At 39.3% G+C, this 20,733-nt stretch overlaps 1 protein-coding gene across 1 annotated transcript in view; it reads left to right on the top strand.

The window, feature by feature from the left end:
- Positions 1–20,733, top strand: part of Arhgap6 (Rho GTPase activating protein 6) — a 514,638-nt gene that overhangs the window by 232,584 nt on the left and 261,321 nt on the right. The gene's annotated exons all lie outside the window — the stretch shown is intronic.

Below are 20,733 nucleotides of genomic sequence, written 5' to 3'. Positions count from 1 at the left end.
GAGGATTGTCCTCACAGTAGTATAGGTAGCAGTACCCCTGAGCTATATGCCCTGGATGCCAATAGTGTCTCTTTCCCTAACTCAGTCACGACAACCAAAATTCCTCCAGATGTTGCCCCTGGACCGAATCACCTTAGTTGATGCTAGTTCTTTAGCTACTTAAGTACTAGGTTTGATGGCATGTAACTGGTGGCCTGAAAAAATACTGGCTATAATCACACGACTCCCCTCTAGGATTCTCTCTACATACTTTATCTCAGCCTTGTGCTCAGTGTGGAGAGGAAGAGGTAACGTGTAGAATGCCCACACTTTTAGGTATGCCTAGAACAACCATGTTTGTACCTAGAATGCTACTAAGTAGAACAACCCTGAAAGGTGTCCAGGGAAGGATGGTTTTTATCTGGCCCACTTTTGGCTTTGGGGAATAGGGAAGAATTTGAAGGAATCTTACAATCTCAGTGAGCCCTTCTTTTACTCAGCGAAAGTTTTAGACACCATCCTTTCTTGCAATCGGAGCCTGGAAATATTCCATCCCTCTAGGGACTACGTTCACGAATTCTGAGCCTTAACACTTTCCTGGGGGTTTTAGGTTTTGTTCAAAGTAGGCAGAGTGAACTTAGCAAAAAAGGAAAATAACAGTGTTTTAGAATAAAGGATGTTTGCCCAATTAAGAAAAAAAAAGATTCAGAAGTTCTGAGCAAGAAGAAATTACGTTATTACTGGGCTCAGGCCTCCTGCTTGGAAAAATTTTAAATGTTTAGAACAGACTAGGCTGCATGACAAGTGAGCTGAAGAAACCAGGTGGTAGTCTGAAAAACAATCATTTTATTTTGTTCTTAAGAATAGGGGGAAAATGTTTTCCCTTCTCATTAAATCCTGTCATATGTTGTAAAGGCTGCTCATTAAAGCTCGGAGTGGACATTTGCATTGTGTTGTGCACTGGCATGTGCCTTTATGAAAATCTTCAAACAAAAAAAAATCTCCAGGTAGTAATGTGCAGTTGAACCTGTAATCAAAATTGGCCTCTCCCTTGGAAATGTGAAGACAAGATGTTGTGCAGTCTGGAGAAAAGCTAAGATAATCTAAAGACCTACCCTGTGCAAAGAACTGGAGTTAATTACTATAGCTGCACTCAGTGACTGTCTCATATTTGGCTTTTAAAGTGGTAGGAATTTGTGGAATCCATTTGAAAATGTTGAGCATGCAATCTACCATCTTCGCCACCATTTTCTTTCTTGGCAGTTGTGAGCCTTTCCTTGGTCTTTAACTCAGACAAAGCCCTGGTCTTGAGAACTCTAGTTGAAGATCTCTTTCAGAAAAATCAAGACCAGCTGGCCACCTCCACTGATAAGTCTTTGCCCAGATCTCTTTCCCTTCACAGTGTCCTGTTTTCTCCCTTCAGGCACTTGGCGTGGTGCTTGTAACACACGGTCTCTCTAAAAACCCTCCTCAAGGTCATTCATTTACCATCACGTGGTTTTAGAGGATCTTCCAGGTTTTGCTTGTTTTCTCTTTACTCATATGCATCCCCTACCACCTCTCTTACCATGTTCCTCCTTTTGCTGGCCCTCTTTCCAAATCATAGCAAATAATTTCTATGTCACACATATGTACAAAAATATGTTTGATCTAGATTTCTGCATATGAGAGACAGTATATGGCATTTCTCTGTGAGTCTGGTTTATCTCACTTAACTTAAAATACCCAGTTCAATCCATTTCCTTGCACATGGCATAATTTTGCTCTTCTTTATGATGGATTAACTCTCTCTCTCTCTCTCTCTCTCTCTCTCTCTCTCTCTCTCTCTCTCTCTGTGTGTGTGTGTGAGTGAAATTTTCTTTGTATGTAATTTATTTGTCCAGTCATCTGTTGGTAGACATCTAGGCTGGTTCTATTTCCTGGCTGTTGTGAATAGTACAGCAATGCACATGAGTGTGCAGGCATCTCTGTGCCATGCATATACAGTAGTGAAATGGCTGGCTCATATGTATGATAGCTCTGCTTTGCTTTTTGTAGAACCTCCATACTAATTTCCACAGTGACTGACTAATTTACCTTCCTGCCAATTGTATGTAGTGAGTGTTTCCTACACTCAACACTACATCCTCACCAGAATCCATCATCATCTATTTCTTACTGCTAACCATTCTGAGAGGAGTCAGGTGGAAATGGTCCCAGAAAATCCAGCTGTTGAATATTTTCCTTATTGGTGATTGATGAGTGAGGGCCCAGTATATTGTGGGTGAAGCAACCATGGGCTGATGGTTCTGGGTTCTATAAGAAAGCAGACTGAGAAAGCCATGATGAGCAAACGAGTAAGCAGTACTTCTCCATGGCCTCTGCACCAGCTCCTGCCTCTAGCTTCCTGCCTTGTTTGAGTTCTTGTCCCGACTTCCTTCAGTAATAAACAGTGATATGAAAGTGTGAGCCAGGGGCTGGAGAGATGACTCAGTGGTTAAGAGCACTAGCTGCTCTTCCAGAGGTCCTGAGTTCAATTCCCAGCAACCACATACTGGCTCACAGCCATCCATAATGAGATCTGGTATATATAATAAATTTATATTAAAGAAAAAGAAAGTGTAAGCCAATTAACTCCCCAAGTTGATTTTGTCATACTGTTCCATCACAGCACTAGAAACTCTAACTAGGATGGAAGAAGTGAAGATTTCCTCACCTTCTACCTCCTGCCTTCTACATGCTTGTTAATTATTTGGGTTTCTTTGCCAGCCAGAAACCTTTTTAATATTAAGCTTTTAATTAATTTTCTGAGAATTTCATATTCCAGATACATTCCCCTACCTGACCCACCAAACTTTGTGTACTCCATTTCCCCCCCTACCCATCAAATCCATTTTTTTAACCCATCAAATCCATATACTTGTAGATGTGTGGGCGTTCATTTACTAGAGTGTGGTCAGCAGGTCCACCTCCCTCTCCCTGCAGCTGTAAATTGCCGGTATTAGACCTAATTTAATTTCAGCGGCTTCTATTGTTGAATTATTGGCAATATTTCCTTAGATATTCAGAACATGCTTGCCTAAACCTGCATCTTGAAATGTTTTCTCCACGTCATTTTCATTTCTGGTTGCTCTTCCATACAGATTTGCATTAGGAGTGAGCCAGTGAGCTATTTCCTGATGATCCCTGTTCAAGTTTTTCCTAATGAAATAACTGACTACAAAATTGTCATTGGCTCAAAAATTAGTAGGCAAGCTATGGATAATATCTAAGAAGTGGATGTTTTAAAATTATTGAGTTGTATCATGCTTTGGGAAGCATGATATTTCATAATTTTCAGCTAGTTAGAATAGTATCTTAATAAGTCATTTTATGAAGGCGGAGGGCCAATTCTGTGTAACTGCAAGAAATCAAGTAACATTATCCCTTTACTCTGTTTTGTAAGAGAGAGCATTCTAAATGCCACCAGAAACTTAATCATAAACATATTCAAAATGTCAGATCAATCAGTATCTCATTAGTGTGCCAAAATTTGCAAGGATTCTAGATTCTCCTGGGCATACAATTCCAATATTTAAAGTACTGGTTTTACATTACTCTACTGAAGATATTGGCCAGTTTTATCTTTTGCCTATATACCCCTACTCTAATGTTGCTTTTTAAAACTGTCTTTCAAGTCTAAAACATGATGTCATTTTTGCTCAAAGAAAGATGTTCTTCACTATTTACATCTTTACTTATTTGTGTTTATTTATTGTAAGTGTGTATGTTGGTAGCTGTGTAGGTCGGTATAACGATATGGAAATCTGTTGGTCAGTACCTACTAAGGAGGTATACTGGGATTCTCTGTAGAGGAACGTCTCCACTCTCAGCAAATGCTCACCAAAAGGCATGTGCTAGAATGTTCATCCCAAACTGGTAACAGCACGATATCTATTAACAGGCAGAAAGAAAAAGAGATATGTTTTACTCATGCAATGGAATACATCTCAGCAGCAAATATGAAGTATGAGTATATGCCACAACATGTAGTATGGATTGAAAAAGGCCTTGGTAAGAAGATTGCCTACTGTGTACAGTATGATTCTATTGAACTAAAGCTCAGAGTCAGACCAGCAAACCAATGGGACTGTCAATCAAGAGATGGTAACATTTGGGGATTGAGAATGGGAAGAGACTTTCAGGACCCAGAAGGACAATGGACAGTGGTGGGTACTTCAGGAAAATACATTGATATGTGCGCTTATTACTTGAGCACTTATCTGCTTGTATACTATTTTGCAATAAAGCTTTAAATACAGAACTAAAGGCAAGGAAAAGCACTCCCATCTTTTTTCTTTTTCCTTTTTTTATCTCTCTCTCGCTCGCTCTTGCTCTCTCTCTCTCTCTCTCTCATTTTTGAGACAGGGTTTTTCTGTGTAACAGCCCTAGCAGTCCGGGATCTAACTCTGTAGACAAGGCTGGCCTCGAACTCACAGAGATCCACTGCCTCCTGAGCGCTGGGATTAAAGGCGTGAACCACCACCTCCCAACAGAACATCCATCTTTATAATGATGGAGATGGAGTAGCACTGCACTCAGCCAGTTTCCTACGAATGTGACTTCTGACATATACCTCATAAAATAACCGTGTAGAGCGACACAACACAATAGGTCTGGACCTGTACTTGGGACTGTGTTTTGGCAAATAGAATATTTATTTGCATTAGATTGTCTCCACCGTTTAAGTATGGAAGACCAGGCCTTCCCACAGCAAGTATCCATCATGGGCAAACCTAAGAAGGTGGAGTTCTAACTCCAGATGATGAATTACCTGGGCACACACCATGCCTCTAGGCTTGCTAGCCCAAAGGAGACACTGAAGACTCAAGGAAGAGCTGCATGATGGGACTGATTGAGCCTGAGAAGGAAGTTTGTAAGGATATCATCTTTCTACTTCTGTTTAGTCTTAATTTGGTGAAGTTTTCCAGAGATAGTGGAGACTGGGGGAGCTGTTTATACACAGAATGTTGTCTGCCTCAATTGCACACTTGAATTTTGGCTGATTGCCCAGTCTTTTGTGGGAGTCCAAATAGAATGTGTGTGCTTCTAAAAAAAAAAAAGTCAGTTTTAGATTTTACAAAAGGATTTAAGTGTTATTACTCCCCAAGGAAAAATTTGAGGCAGGTTTTTCTTTTTAAAGGAGAAGGCCAGAAGCAATGGTTTGAAGTTTAAAAAGAGTTGCTCATATAATTGGCTGATATATTGAGTTAAATTTATCTCCTCCCATGGATGCAAGTTGGGAATTATAAAAGAAAGAACTACATTAAATTCTAAAAATGAATATGAGGAATGTAATAACCCAGGCATTAGAGTGATTGATGGCCATTCTTAAAAATAACATTGCCATAAACTACAATATAAAAGTTTGTATATATATATGCAATATGTACTAACATTTTGATTTTTCAAAATCTTTCATTTAAAAACAACACAATTTTCTTACTGAGACTATCATTATATTACACATGAATTCATACACACCTTATATATATGCACACAGTATGTGTATATGTATACACACATACATATATATACATATATATATATAAAATGTGTATATGTAGACATACATGATGTTTTTAGAATTGCTATCCCCTAAGCTACCCCGAAAGTGATAAGAAAGAAGAAACTGTAGTTGATTGTTTCCTAGACTCTCAGAAGATTCATGATCTTCATTCAGCCTCTCAGATCAGTTATAGCACCTCAAGGAACCATGTATTCAAAGAAATCCAATTGGTTTAGGAGAAAACGGCATGGTGTATAGTTTTGTGAATACTGAGCTGTAGTAGTAGAAGGTGAAGTGATAGCTATTCAGCTGCTTAGGTCACAGTGTTTGGGTTACTGTTGTTTCCATGGACATCTTATTAGAAAAATTGTATCCAGGTTCCTTTTCTTTCCCTCATGGTCCTGAAAATAGAATGGATTTGATGGAATTGAGGCTATTGGAACAATGATCCAATTGCCAAGTTCTTATGCTCTAAGGCTAAGTGGAATTCTTGTTTTGTGGATCAGAGCATTTGGATAATGTTATCTTAAGTTACTCTGCCTGTTGGTGGCCCCATGGAGTGGAATTGTAGAGATTTACATTTTAATTTCTGATGACAGAGTTGTATAGGGCAGATTGTACAGACAGGACTCACAAATACCAAAAGAGAGAACTCAGATTTATCAAGTGCCGTTTGGAAAGGCGTTTCATAGATTATAATTTTCAGTGGGCAGTCAAATTGAGGAGTCTTGACTCCTGAACTCTGAAGAGATTAGCATGCAAGTGAGAAGCAGCATCCATTGAATTCCTTTGTGGGAGACCCTTTAACACATATCATAACCAAAAATGGTGCCTTGTGATAACAAAGGCCCTGTGATTTCCTTTTTTGAATAAGTGCTTCATTACTTCTGAAGGGACATAATTCTGATTCTAGATTTTTCTTTTGTAACACCACATCCCAGTGTCTGAAAGAGAGTTGCTAGCTATCTGTAATGATCAAACCATATGTGTGTTCATCAAGTCTGGGCCCAAGGAATGCTTCTGTTGTAATCATCACCAGGCTACTCCAAGGAACAATTGCTATAGCTGCAGTTAATTCTGGTCCAGATTCATTATAAATTTGTTGGAGCTGTAAATACTCATAGCATTTGTTCTCATCTTCTGTAGTCATGGTTAAGAAAAGTGTTCAACAAATATTATTCAAGCTATTACTGTACAGTAGGAAGGGGATCAGACTTCTGGATAAAAGATTAATGTGACAGTTCTGTTTTTGAGGAGAACATTGTTTGGAAAGATATATCAAACAAAACAAATAAGTATTCTAGCAGAGATGCCAGTAGGAAGGCTGCAGAGACTCTTTTAGGAGCATGGTAATGCGAGTCAGGAATTGTCCTCTAGGAACTCCAGAGAAGCTATTAGGAGTTTTGGTCACTAATGGGAAATGGAATACGTGGAAGGGAAGAGAGGTGATGAATGCGATGGAGGAAGAAGGGCATATAACACAGAGAAATCTCTTCTTGTAAATAAGCAATCTTGTTTAATGTGTGACCTTAAATTGCAGAGTATAAAAAAACAAGAAGATGCATGGTTGCGTTGTGGAATATTCAGAGCATAGTGAGGATGCTACGTACACTGAGTTAGTTATGGAAAGTGAGCTGTTTTTCTGAATAGCCCCCAGAATCTTGACTAGTCTGAACTTTTGAATGTATACACACATATAATATATATATAATATATATGTGTGTATACGTATACACACATATAATATATATATAATATATATGTGTGTATACATACAGTGTGACCTTCCTCTAAAGTCGCAGTCTATTAAAAAGCTTTATGCCACAAAAATGCAATTTAGAAAATGAATTTGATTCTTGTAAGTGTCCTAGGGTTTAGATGACAAGGTAGAATCAGAGAACTCTGGGGACTAAGTGAGGATATGTGTGGTTTCCAATCTTCTGCTCTTCTAGTCTCAAAGCACATGGCTCATTGTACTTCAGTCCAGCACAAATAAGTAGCAATCTTGGTTCAACACCAAGGAACCAACATGTGTTCCAAAGCAGAATGAGTTTCAAGGAACAAAAAGGGCATGAACAAAGCTTAAAACAGCATCCAGTGAGAAGACTTTGTCAAATGAGTGAGATCAGAAACATAAATACAACAAAAGAGCAATTAAATGGTTGTTTTGTGTTGTTGGTTATACGTTTGTGATTTGTATTGTTCGGGAAGAAATGGGGCTTGAGGTGCTTTCTTTGATTAAGTCTGACATAAACAATTTGGATGTTCATAGAAATGAATATATGGAAGAGAGAATCTTTTCTTGGGATTTGTAAAGTCCCCGAGGGAGAAGATGAAAGCTCAAAGTATGGAAAAGAGAGAAAGATGGTGCCATTTCACTGTTTAAATCTAAGGGTCAGTGAACATTGTCGGTGAAGGGCCAGACCCTGTATGTTTTCTGGGATATTCAATGACTCCTTGTAACAGCTTCTCAGCATTCCCAGTTTAAGGAGAAAGTAACATATACAAATACTTAACTGGATGGGCAGGATTGCGCTCTGACAAGTCTTTATTTACAAGGGCAAGAATCTGAATTTCAAATACTTTTCACACATCATGTAATAACAGTTCTTTGATTTTTCCCAAACCATTTGAAAAATGAATTCATTCCTGTGCTAAATTTGAGACAAACATCTCCTCGCAAGTTTGTCCTTTCAGAGACTCCCAGTTGAAAAGCAACATCCTTGCCCTTTTAAGTTTAGGAGAATTTATTGAATGATGATTTTTCCCCCCTTTGGTATTTTCCTAGGTTTCTCTCAAATGCTTTTGGTGCCTGTGACACTTTCCAACACTAGTCGTCATGCATTTATTAAGCACTCACCATGAACTGAAAAGCTGAGGACAGACGTCAGAGGAAAAGAAAATATTAGCAATAGGACGTGGTACAGAAGCTCCTCTATTTATGGAATTTCAACTCGTGCACTTTCATAGATACAAACAAAAGCAGGCTCTGGAGCAAAGCCCTCTGGCTCACTCCTTACCACCCAAATATGCGTCAAGAGCTTCTGGGAGCTCTTTTTATTTCTACTCCCTCCTGTCTTTGATTTTTCATTTACTCAATCCGTCAGCTGTTTACCGCATTTCTGCTTAACCCTCGTCTTGTGTGATAGCCTCATGGGACGTGAGAAAGGGAAAACATGCAGGGAGGAGAAACAGAAGGTAGAAACAGCTTGTAAGAATTGAGATTTCTCAGAAAAACCTGTCAAGATTGTTGAGAGAACAGTTTTCAGGGCAAAGATGCTGTCTTGCATATTGTGAGAAGGTACATGCTTCTAATAAAAGGTCTTCTAGGGAGTACTTAGATTACGCGATAGTGTTTTAAATATATAAAGGTATAGTATTCCTTGAATTATAGTGAGGTTACAGCCCAATAAACCCATCAGAGATTGAAAATGTCACAAGTCAAGTATGCATTTATGCATCCAATATCCTTAACCTGCTAGCTCTTGTAGCTAAGGAGCATGCTACACTGTGCAGTATTATGTGGTTTTTCCATGAGCACAAGACTGACCAGGAACTGTTGCTGGCTGCTGCTGGCTGACTTTCAGAATTTCTTTGTACTATATATTTCAAGTCAAGGAAAAAAGTTTGAAGTTGAATGGGTCATTTCTACTTAATGAATATCACTTTCTTCTTTTATTTTTCAGATTATAATTATATTATTTATCCTTCCTTTTCCTCCCTCCAAACCTTTCCATATCTCCCTCCTCGCTTTCTCTCAAATGCATGGCCTCGTTTTCCACTAATTATTATTACATGAACTCCTAAGTAGAACCTCTTCAGTCTGTATAATGCTACTTATATGTATGCTTTCAGGGCTGACTGTTTGACACTGCACAACCAATTGGGATGCTCTTCCCTGAGGAAGATGATTTCTCCTACTCTCTGCATTCCTTAGTTATGCGTAGTGCTTCGTGTAGGGTAGAGGTCTCATAGGCTTTCCCCTGTCCACGTTGGCATGGCTATTGGTGTCATCCCTGTTCACTTTTGAACCATAATAAAGTGGGAAAATGGCATTGTAAACCAAGGCCCATCTGTACCTGTACAACGTATACCATCTACCCACATCCCCACCACACCCACCAATTCTGCTTTTGTGCCATTGTGCAGCTTCTGTGCATAGCATGTGAACTTTTGGAAAGGATGTCCTATGGTGTTCTGAAACAGTTTTCCTGTACACAGAAGGAGCAGGAAATGTGTGGGAGTTTCTAGATATACATACAGCAAACACTATCTTAAACACTACCAAAATATTGTTAGGCCAGCAATATAGCTCACTGGTGGAGTGCTTGCCTGGCATGAAGCTCTAAGTTAAATTTTCAGTACTCCCCAAATGTGATGATTGAAAAATTGATGAATCAGAGAGTCTTTGTGTGCTTGGTAGAATGGTCAGTATATTAGGCCAATTTGTGTTAATTCAGGAGAACTCAAGCCAGTCATAGGTGTTTTCATGGGTTTGCAGCTTGGGAATCTGCCTGACCTTAAACTAAGTGGTGAAATGGTAAATAAGGTTGATGAAGCTGTTGAGAAATGCCTGCAGTGTGAGCCAGCAGCTCTGATACTTCAGAAGATTTCCAGCCTCTGAAATGGAACAAGTGTGATGTGGACAAAGATGCCAGATAAAGCATTCATCAGCAAGGATGGCAGAAATGCAGAGGCCATGCCTGAGAAGCTTGAGCCACAGAATCTGAAAATGTATCTGGATGCTTCAAGCTTCTACCATGTTCAGGGCCTGCTATAGACCCAGAATAATAAACAGCTTTTCTAGTTTATTTTTTGAACAGCTTAAATATTTCAGGCCATGTTGTACTGATTCTTTTTGGAGTTCTGCTCAGAACATCTCAGATCTATTTATTTGAACCAACTCCTTCCTTCCTTTTTACATTGGTTTTAATGTATAAGCATAAAGACTTGAGTTCAGGTACCCAGCACCCATGTAAAAAAAGCCAGGTTTTACTGTGTATGCTTGCAGTTCTGCTGCTGGGGGGGGCAGAGACAGTCAGATCATCAGAGTTCTTTGGCTAGTGCTTAGCTGAACTGGTGAGCTACAGGATTAGCCAAAGACCCTGTGTCCAAAACCAAGTCGGCGGGTCAGTCAGAAAGACAGGGGATGTTAGTGACCTCTGGCTTCTATACACACATGCACATACGTGCCTGTTTCACCACACACATATATGCCCTCAGAAATAAACACACACACATGGGCACACACACAAACACACACACACACACACACACACACACACACACACACCAATTCTCTGTGTCATTCCTTAGCTTCTAATGAGCAACTCTTGAATGTCTCCAAAAGATTTCCTATTGGTTCTGGAGCAGTTTTTCTGTACCCACAAGGAACAGGAAATTCCTGGGAGTTTCTGTCATCCTGGGACATCCCGTAGATCATGCCTGGTGGGAGGAAAACTATGAAGTCAGAGGTCCCTTGGCTTAAAGAGGAACAAACTCTGGGATTTCTTTATACTCCAGATCTCTCCCATCAGAGTCAGACTGAGCCTGGGATAACACTAGACACTGTTCCCGGAATTGACTTCTTCCTATTCCCAGCCCTATATCTATCCTTACACGTTTCTCTGGGGAACACATTCTTTGAAAATCACCCCCATGTCAGTCATTGTCCTATCATATTTCTGGAGAACTCTACCTAAGTCAATAAGCAATCACATAAGTAAGACAAACAAAGAGTTCTTGCCTTCAGTTATCACGGGAAGAGTAAATGAAAGAATGGCCTTAGTGAAAAAATAGAAGCTAGTCTTCAGCCTTAGGCCACTCAGGTTGGGCTAGAAAAACAGGGAAAGGGTAAAGCATTGAGAGATCTTAAAGCTGGCAAGCCTATAGGAAAGTTGTGGTGTAATGCAGTATCTCCAGCTACAGGACTTCCAAGCTCAGTTTAAATATTACCGGGGAAAAAGGTGACAGTCCATCCTGCCTTCCTTTTCTCTGTCCACCTTCTTCCCTTCCTTCCATAGAATTCATACGTCACACAGCTCACTCATTTAAAGTAAACAACAATCTCTTCAGTCCGTTTTATACCATTTTTACGAGTACTAAGAGAAGCATGATACTTTTGATCTTATTAACCACTCGAGTGCCTAGTCCTCAGAAGCCACAAATAAACTCTTCCTCTGTGTTGAATTACTTGTTTGCGTATTTCATATAAATAGAATCATACCGTATGTGATCTTTTCTGATGGGCTTCTTTCAGTCACCATCAATATCTTAAGGTGAATGCAGATTATATAATGTAACTACTCTTGACCGTTTATGGTCAAGTAACCTATCGAGTAGACAGATTTTGTCTACTCATCAGCTGATGAACATTTGAGTTGTTCTGACTATTGTGAATATTTCTGCTATGACAATTTTTGTACAAGCTTTTATGTGGATATGCATTTTCATTTCTCTTAGTTATCCACTTAGAATTGATAGTGCAGACACAAAGATTTCTTTCTTATCTATAGCCAAAACCTGCGTCTTCATAACTTCCACTCTCGGTTTTTGTCCAAGCTTCTCTAAAAAATAAACAAAGACTTTCCTTTCTTACACATAACATCCCTTCAAATCTTTCATCATTGTCTTAATGTCCTTCTTCAACTTTTACAGATTGACTCTCTTCTGTCCTTTTAATCATTGCAGTGCAGCAATGGTACTTACAGGGGTGCAAACAGAGAGCTTGGAAGTTGTTGCAATATCTGTTATGATGTACAAAACAGCTTGCTTTTGTTCCAAAGCTAATGCTTTCCCATCAACAACAGTGAACCACTGGTGGATTACCCATCAACAACAGTGAACCACTGGTGGATTATTTTTAATTTTCCAAAATCAGAGGGGAAAAAACTCACTCTCTGGGTAAGAAGACTCTTTAGTAGACGCTAACAGGGTTTTCCCTTTAGAAAATCGTAAGGACTGGTCAATTTCATACATACATTGTCACTTTTTTAACCTGTTAATATGAAAAATTCTTTGTTTGTGAAAAAGAAAAATAACATATCTTGAGAACTTTGAAGAATTCATGTGTCCTGAAGACAGTAGGCAGAAAACTTGATGACGTCACAGGAAAATGAAGCCAGAGTTCTACTGAAGTGGGTAAAATGTAACGTTCATTCTTTTTCAGTAGCTATCAGTGTATCTTATTCTTCCTGTTTAGTCATATACCAAGGTATATTTTTGCATCTTTTAAAATATGATATTTAGGGCTTAGGATAACTTCCGGTATTGTCTCATATTGCTTGTTTGACCTTGCACAAATCTCTTGACCAAGGACAAGCCATTGTAAGCATCGTTTTCTGCATCTCCTGACTATTTCTGTGATTCTCGAATTGTGTTGTACATAGAGATCTTGTTTAAAATGTCAGTTCTGAGCTGGCGCTTAAAGCGATTCTGATCAGTGTGTTCTGAGGTCTTTCTTCCCAATAATAATTTAAAAACCTACATTGAAATGTGTGCTGATGCCCGTAGCCCTCAAGATTATTCTTTTGATTACTAATTAGCCATTTATGCTTGGACCCCACATCTTCTGCTGATAGGGAAGAAAATTTTATATCTTCATGTAATATTTTTTCATCTGTACTGTGTGTGTATGTAAAGAAAGATGACAACCAAAATGAAAACAAAGAAAAAATTCTAGTGTAGATCCTGCTTAGTTCCTTTTACCGGAACAATTTTTATGTAAACTAGAATTTCTCAACCTCTGTGCTATGGACATTTGTGGCCAGACCATCTTTTGCTGTATGTGAAGCTGTCTCGTGTATTGACAATAGGATACTGAACAACATTCCTGGCCTCTGCACATTAGATGTCAGGAGCAGCTCTCTCTGCTTTCAGGTTGCAGCAACCGTAGCTGCTCCTCCTTATTACCAAAGGTGCCCAGGGGCTGTCTACTAATTCGCTTCAGTTGAGATCCATGCTCATAAAGTGTGGTCCCCAAGAAAAGAATTTAAGAAATCTTTGTTTCCTTTGTTTGGTTTTTGTTGTACTACAAGGCAAGAAGTTGCTAAACTGTTGGCGTTCTGACCTTGTGTGTTAAACATTCCTCAGGATTCTGGAATGCTCTGGCTCATGGTATTTGTTGGATTAATGGGCTCCAGATAGGTTAAGTGTCTTGGCAGGAGAGGGGCATTTTGTTTCATTCTCTTCGTTTTATTAGATGCCTGACAACAAAATTTTAATGTTGGCCTCATATGTTCTCCTTGTTATCATAAAAATGGATCTATCACAAGATAGATTTATTGGGGGAGTACCATTGCATGTGCAAATGTTTTGAAAACTATAGTCACCACAGTAACACAGGGTCACCCTTTGTATTACTGCTGTGCCTAGAAACTAAGGCATTTTTGAGGTTACAAAATTTGTTTATTTGGAGAAAAAAAACCAAGTCCTATAAAAGGATGCCACAAATGGCCAAGCAATCTACTGGCATTCCAACAACCTGCCATGTTGTGTGGTTCCTGGTGTCAGCTTAGCTATAATCTTTTGCAATGTGTGTATTTATCCTTTGGTGGCACAATATGTATACTTTACTAGCAGGGACAATGTTTTCGATAGGAGATATACCACTCTTACGTAGAAATTCTTAAAGAGTGACTTTCCTATAGCTACTAAAGATTTCGCAACCTCAGTAATCTTGGTATTATGGGTCAGATCATTCTTTTGATGAGAGTTATCTTCTATTTGGCATTTCTTCCAAGTTGTAACAGGCCATGGTAGCTCTAGGCATTGCCAACTGTCCCCTTGTGAGCAAAATCATCTTCAGTTGGGAATTGCTGACCAAAGAGATATGGAGAAAGATACTGGTAAATAAATGAATGAGTATAACTAATCATAAAATATAACCATTATGTTGAAACCTCCTTGATTACTGTGAAAGTTGTTTTATGTTCAAATTTCTATTTACATTTCAATTGCACCATATAATATGTGTATACAACAACTCTCCTCTTGAATAAAATGAAAGTAATCATGTTTTCCTCACATCAATATAATGAAGATACTATTTGTTGCTTCCATAGAACCCCTGATTTAGGTGCTCAATAAACAGTGAAATCAATATCATTTAGAATAATCATTCTATTACTTGTAGTGGTGTCACAGTCTTGGAAATTCTTCAGTTTGGCACTTGAGCCACCATGAAGATGAAGAAAGTTTAGGATTATAGAAAGGAATATAATACCCTTGATTGTGGCTATAAATGAAAAGTTATTTTTCTTTTTATCAGCTTATAGGAATTGTATATAAGAGCAGGTTTCATTATGACTTTTTGAGGAAGTATTAAAGCATTTTAATCATATTCACCCTTCTGTTGCCTCCTCCCATTCCTACTCATCTCGTTTGTCTTTCTATTTCTACTTTCATATCTGCTTTTTTCCTTGTTATTGGATATTCTTTTATTCTCTTCTTCCTCTTCCTCTTCCTCTTCTTATTCTTCCTTCTCTTCTTCTTCTTCTTGGTAACCTAACAGTCTTAATTAGAGGGTTATTTTTAATTTGAGCGTGAATGAAGTATTATTTAAAAGAACATGATAACACAGTAGAGGGAAGCTCACAAGACATCAACCTTAGACAAAGAACTACAGTCAGCAAGGATTGCTGAGTGTGGGAGAAATGATCTTCTCCAGGGAAGAGCATACCAGATGGTTATCCAATACTAATTAGTCAGGAATGTACATATAAGTAATATTACCAAGACTGAGCTGGTTATATTTATGCATTTAGAAATAATAATGATAAGCTTATCAGTGACTATGCCACTAAAGAAAATATCTCTCCCTCTTCCAGAAGCCATTAACTGCCTCAAGGAGGGTTTGGCCCTCATGAGTCCCTCCCCTCTCCATGATAGGTATTGCCAGACACAGTCTAGTGCACCTCATGGTCAGTTAATTGAAGTTGCCATTAGTTCAAGAGTGAATTAGCCAAGTCATTTCTTGATTCTCAAGCAGCAGTTTGGAAAGTCATAGCTGGAGGGATTGTGTCCTCTCCTTTTTTGATTAATGGCCCTTGAACAGAACATTTATTTTAGAACCATCTCTCTGTGGGTTCTTTTAAAGGGCATTCTCCCGGGATCCTTGGCACACTGAGTAGCAGTTCTTCAGTGAACATATCAGATAGCAAGTACAGTAGAACCGATGGTACCTTAATGGAAACCTATCGTAATAGTTGCTTTACCCCAATCCTCCCTTGCTTGCCTTCTCCCCTGCATTCTCAGGTCATCATGTTTCTGTTCATAATCAATACATAACTCTGTGATGTTCTTTATGCTGGTGATTGAGACCACAGACAGCACCATGAGGCTATACCAAAGCCATGCCCCTCTCTCTAATCTCTCCCGTGTGACTGCAGTTTCAGGCAATATCCTTGGGATCATTAGGAATTCTTCAGGCACTAGTCTTGATCCCAGATCTGCTTTCAGGCTGAGAGTTGTATCTTTAACTGAGTTGGAGAAAGGAACAAGGGCTTTTTGTCCTTCCTTGGATCCCTCCTAGGGATTTAGCAAGTGAAGTAAGGAATTGTGACTATCGAACAAACTGATCATTCTGAAGTGGCACATATGTTTACAATTTGTTCTTTGAGATTGCCACCCCCCACAAGCAGGTTGAACTTCTCCCGGATGAAATGTTCTCCACCTAAAGCATACCAAGTCTCTCATTTGTTCTTGCTTGTGAGTGGGTGAAATCAGCAATGACATTGTTGATGCCAGGGCCCCAGCAGAGCTGGAAGGCCCTCCTTTAATTACAGGAGAGATGATACTGAAAAGGGGGAGGGGCAAGGAGCTACTTCCTAGCTCTTCTTTATCCTGGGATTTGGTTCTTTAATTTAATTTTCGTAGCTCTGTGAGAAAGCCTAAAAGAGAGTCAACTCTAAACTATGTTCAGCCTTTATATAAACTATGTTCAGTCTATTTATATGGTAGAGTAAATAAAGCTTTTAATTAATACAATCCATTTGGGAAACTGTGGGGCACTATCCAGTAACATTAAACTCAGGCATGCTTATAGCCCTACAACTCTATTTCTAGTTCCTTCCCCTGTAAAAAGGCACCCATGTGTGCACATGGGGATATGTGTGGAGATGCTCAAGGTATGTGATTTTCACTAGTCCTAAATTGGAATGACCATAAATGTTCATTAGCAGTAAAAAAAATGTAAACAATGGTCCCACATGCAATGGAATACCACACAGCAATGGAAATGACAAGCTACAATGACATTCAACAATACAGATGAACTTTCAAATATAGTATTGATCAAAAGAGGCTGGATGTAATAAAAGCATATTTATGCATGTGTCTATGTATACGTAAAGCTAGGAAATGACTAACAATTTTGAGTGCTTAGCTTTCTAAAATATGGTTACTTTCCACCAAGTGTGATTTTGCATCCTCTTGCACCAAGGAACATTTGACAATATTTGGAGACAGTTTTTGTAATTGGAGGAGAATAAATACTGCTGGCATCTAGAGTTAAAAATAGGTGGTGCTTCTAAACATGCTATAGGACACAAGGCTGCTCCACAGCAATTAGGAGTCCTCCAAAGTCAGTGGCACGCGATTTGAGGACTTATAGTGTAAAAAGGAAGACAGGAAATGAAATCAATCAAAATTAAGATACTGTTGGGACTAGAGAGATGGCTCAATGGTTAAGAACACTTATTTGTTTTGCAGTACCTGCATGGCAAATAACAACTACCTGTCACTCCAGTTCTGGAGTATCATACAACTTCTGGCCACCAAAAGCTCTGCACGCAAATGTTGTACAGACATACATGCAGGCAAAACACCTATACACATAAAATAAAAATAAAACATAAAAAATAAAAGATGTCTTCCACTTCAGAATGAGGCAGTGGCTATGAATAGAAGGGGATTGGGACCTAGATTTAGGAGCTCTCCATTCCTTAATGTGGCTGAAAGGTAGATGCAGAAATGTTCTGTAAAATTTATTTGAGTTGCCCCTATATTGCTCTTTCTTTTTCTGTTTCAAAACAATAAACTACTTTAAAGGGCCGGGCTATCGGGATAATAGGATGGAGGAGTGGCAACACTGGATTTAGAGTAGGAATACACTGCTTAAGCAGATCCCATAGCCATTGCAATAACATTGATGGAGCTAAGCACTCTCCGGTGTGTTCTTGGCTCCTTCGAAGCTCCACAGTTTAATTTGCTTTCACAAATGTAATTAAGGTTTTCCTGAGCAATGGTAAGCAATCACCCTTGAGTTTTCACCGAATAAGGAAAATTGCAACTTAATGTATAGACAGGTAGACTCCATTTTAAGTTGAATGTTCTGGGAGACAAGATTCAGTGTTCATAGTGCCACATGTCTGGGAGCAGGGATACACCGGCGCTCTACTATTAACGTGGCACACACGTGCTTTTCTCTTGGCGATGATGCTGTTAGAGTAACTCAGAGATTATTTTTGAGTCGCCTCTGGGGAGAATGATAAATATAGAGAAATTTATTTTTAAGTGGAACCAGGCTTAGGGATATAGCTGGGGGGGGGAGGGGGGAAGTACTTGCCTACCATGCATGAAGTCCTGGGTTGCATTCTAGTGCTACAATAACAGAAGAAAAGGGAATATTATAATGAGTGGGTAGAAGTTTGAGCCCAACAGAAAAGTTTCTTGTGTTTCTTGTTTCCTGCAGTGTCTCGCATTATCCTAAATGATCAAATATGAACTTTGAAGCCTCATGCACCATAAGATACGGTTGAGCTCACCCAGAGCATATGGACTAATGCACTGAATGGGTTTGGAAAAGTGAATAATTTGGGAAGACACACCTGGAGATTCAAGAGTAGACCTGGAAATAAATGTACTTAAATAGAAATAAGTGGTGAATTTAAATTATTTCTAAGTGCACAGACCTCTTAGTACTATGTACAGTCTTTAAGGTCCTGTTTTGTGACTTGCGCCTTCAACACATGGGCTGAGATTTGAATGAACAGATGATGTTTTTATGAGGTGTCTTTGCTGGAGGACTAACCACTCATCATCTTAAATCCGTGTCCTATACCACAAAACCCCTTCTACCATGGGGTGTGGGAGACATCACATTGATTTCATGGCAACTTAATAATAGCACTTTAGAAAGAAATATTCTAGAAGACAAAAGTCCTGTCTAAAATGTAAGGGCACAGATTGGGAAGCGTGAATTCTTCTATTGCTTCATTTTCAAGAATATAATGCAAGCAAATTCGGGGACAACCCAGTTTTAAGAGGTGAATTGCTCAAAAGTAATAATCAAAAGACTCTGGTGAAGGGTTTTTATCAAAGAGAAACTCAGTGTTTCTTGTTTAGATATATTGTTAATGTAGCATTCCTCAAAGAAACAGATGCTTAATTGAAACTCCAAGCTTCAATGACAAAAGAAAGATTCCTGAAGCCAGAGTTCATCTTGTTTGCTTGTTGGAAACAGGGCCTCACTGTGTGGCCCCAAAGCTAAGCCATCTTATTCTGCTGGAGAGTTCATCTGGGTAGAAATCGGTGGAGCAAAAGTCCCTAAACTGGGCCTATCATGGTTAGTCCACCGCCTATCTCATTTTCATACACACATCCTCCCTGGGCTGTGGCAGTTGTGAGTCTTTGAAGGAAGGAAGGTTACAAAGTGTGCAGTAGTTCTCTATTTTCTTTAAAGACTTCCTTCTAAAGGTTATTTTTCAGCAACCGATAAGAATGAGTGTAAAAGGAGAGAATTTTAGTGTGTCATCTTCCCAGTCCTGCCTGGACATGTTTGAGCAGGGAAGCCTCTAAAGTGAACGGATTGAGCCTGTGCTCCCGTTATAGCAAAGGAGTAGGGGATTTGAGCAATGCAAACTGCAGGGAGAACGAGAGGTACAGGCAAACAACTAAATGTCTTGCTCATAATATAGGCAACATTCTGGCTGCAGATTTCTGTTTGAGAAGAAGCTTGACTTTAAGTTTATCTTGTATGTTTTATGGCAGTGTAAAATACACACAGTAAAAGGGCGTAAGTGGCACCAGTCTGCTGAACTCTATGGTGCAATGGCTGTTTATGCACAAATACGCTCCAGTAACTGTCTTACAAATCAAACCACAGACCATCTTTAGCACCCCAGAACACAAATTGCTCTCTGCTTCCTTCCTAGTCCCCATTCTCCACCTTGATCATTGCTATTCTGTCGTCTGTTACCACGGATCATATCTGACTATTTCTGAGCATTATTTTACTGTGCACATATCCTGAAGATGACTTTTTTTTGCACCAGTTTACAAATGTTTGGAGTAGTCCCATTGTGTGCAACTATGCCTGAAAATATTATGAACACAATTGTATGTGGTGCGGTCATTTAAATGATTCCCATTATGCGCGAGTGAAAGGCAGCTATGCTCACCTCTGTACCACCAGCGCAGCACCAAAGTGAATCGTTGCATGAGAAGGCATGCATGCAGTCAGCTTCAATATAACTGTCCAGTTTTTCAAATAGTTGAACCATTGTGAAATTATCTAGGATTCCTGCTCCTTGGTGCTCACAATTTCCACTGTTTGTTATGAATATGTTGCCAATTGTTTTCAAATAATTATATGTCTGTTGGTGAACAGGCCTGTCCACATGAATTAGACAAGGACCATGTCCTGCTTTTCTCTCTTTGCCCCTAATACAGATCCGGCAGAGGGTGTTTCTATAGTTCAATAGACAGGACACTGAAGAACTAGCGTTAAGTCATTCCCAAGGCCACTTCCCTCATCCCAGCTACCAATCTGGGGTCTGAGTTAGTGAATTTCACAGGTCTGGAGCCTCCTTTCTATCTCCACTCTACCCCCACCTCCCGCCTTGTCTGCATTTCTCTCTGAGGAAACTTGGTGACTTTTTTTAATGAGGTGTTTTAAAGGACAGGTTTCCATGGAGGGATTTTAGAGCAGAAACCAATTGTATGAGTTATTGTGCAGTTCCAGTGTGTGCTAAAAAAACCGAGTTGATTTGCCTGGCAGTGTTTGCCAGTAGTGTTCCTCTTTTCTTTCCAAATTTTTGCAGATCTGTTTTCCCCGTTGACACCTAAGGATCAAAACAGCAGATAGCTCCTTGTTCAGTGCTGCCCCTTACCCTCCAATGCACGCTCAAACCCAGCCGGGGTGGAAACTCACTCCTGTTTTAACAAATTCTCTACGACTATCTCTTTGGGCTTCCCTACACTGCCTAGTGCAAACTTCCTTAGCTTTC

Source organism: Chionomys nivalis, chromosome X (genome assembly GCF_950005125.1).
Source record: "Chionomys nivalis chromosome X, mChiNiv1.1, whole genome shotgun sequence".
NCBI classification, from domain to species: domain Eukaryota; kingdom Metazoa; phylum Chordata; class Mammalia; order Rodentia; family Cricetidae; genus Chionomys; species Chionomys nivalis.
This window is presented reverse-complemented; position numbering and strand designations above follow the sequence as displayed.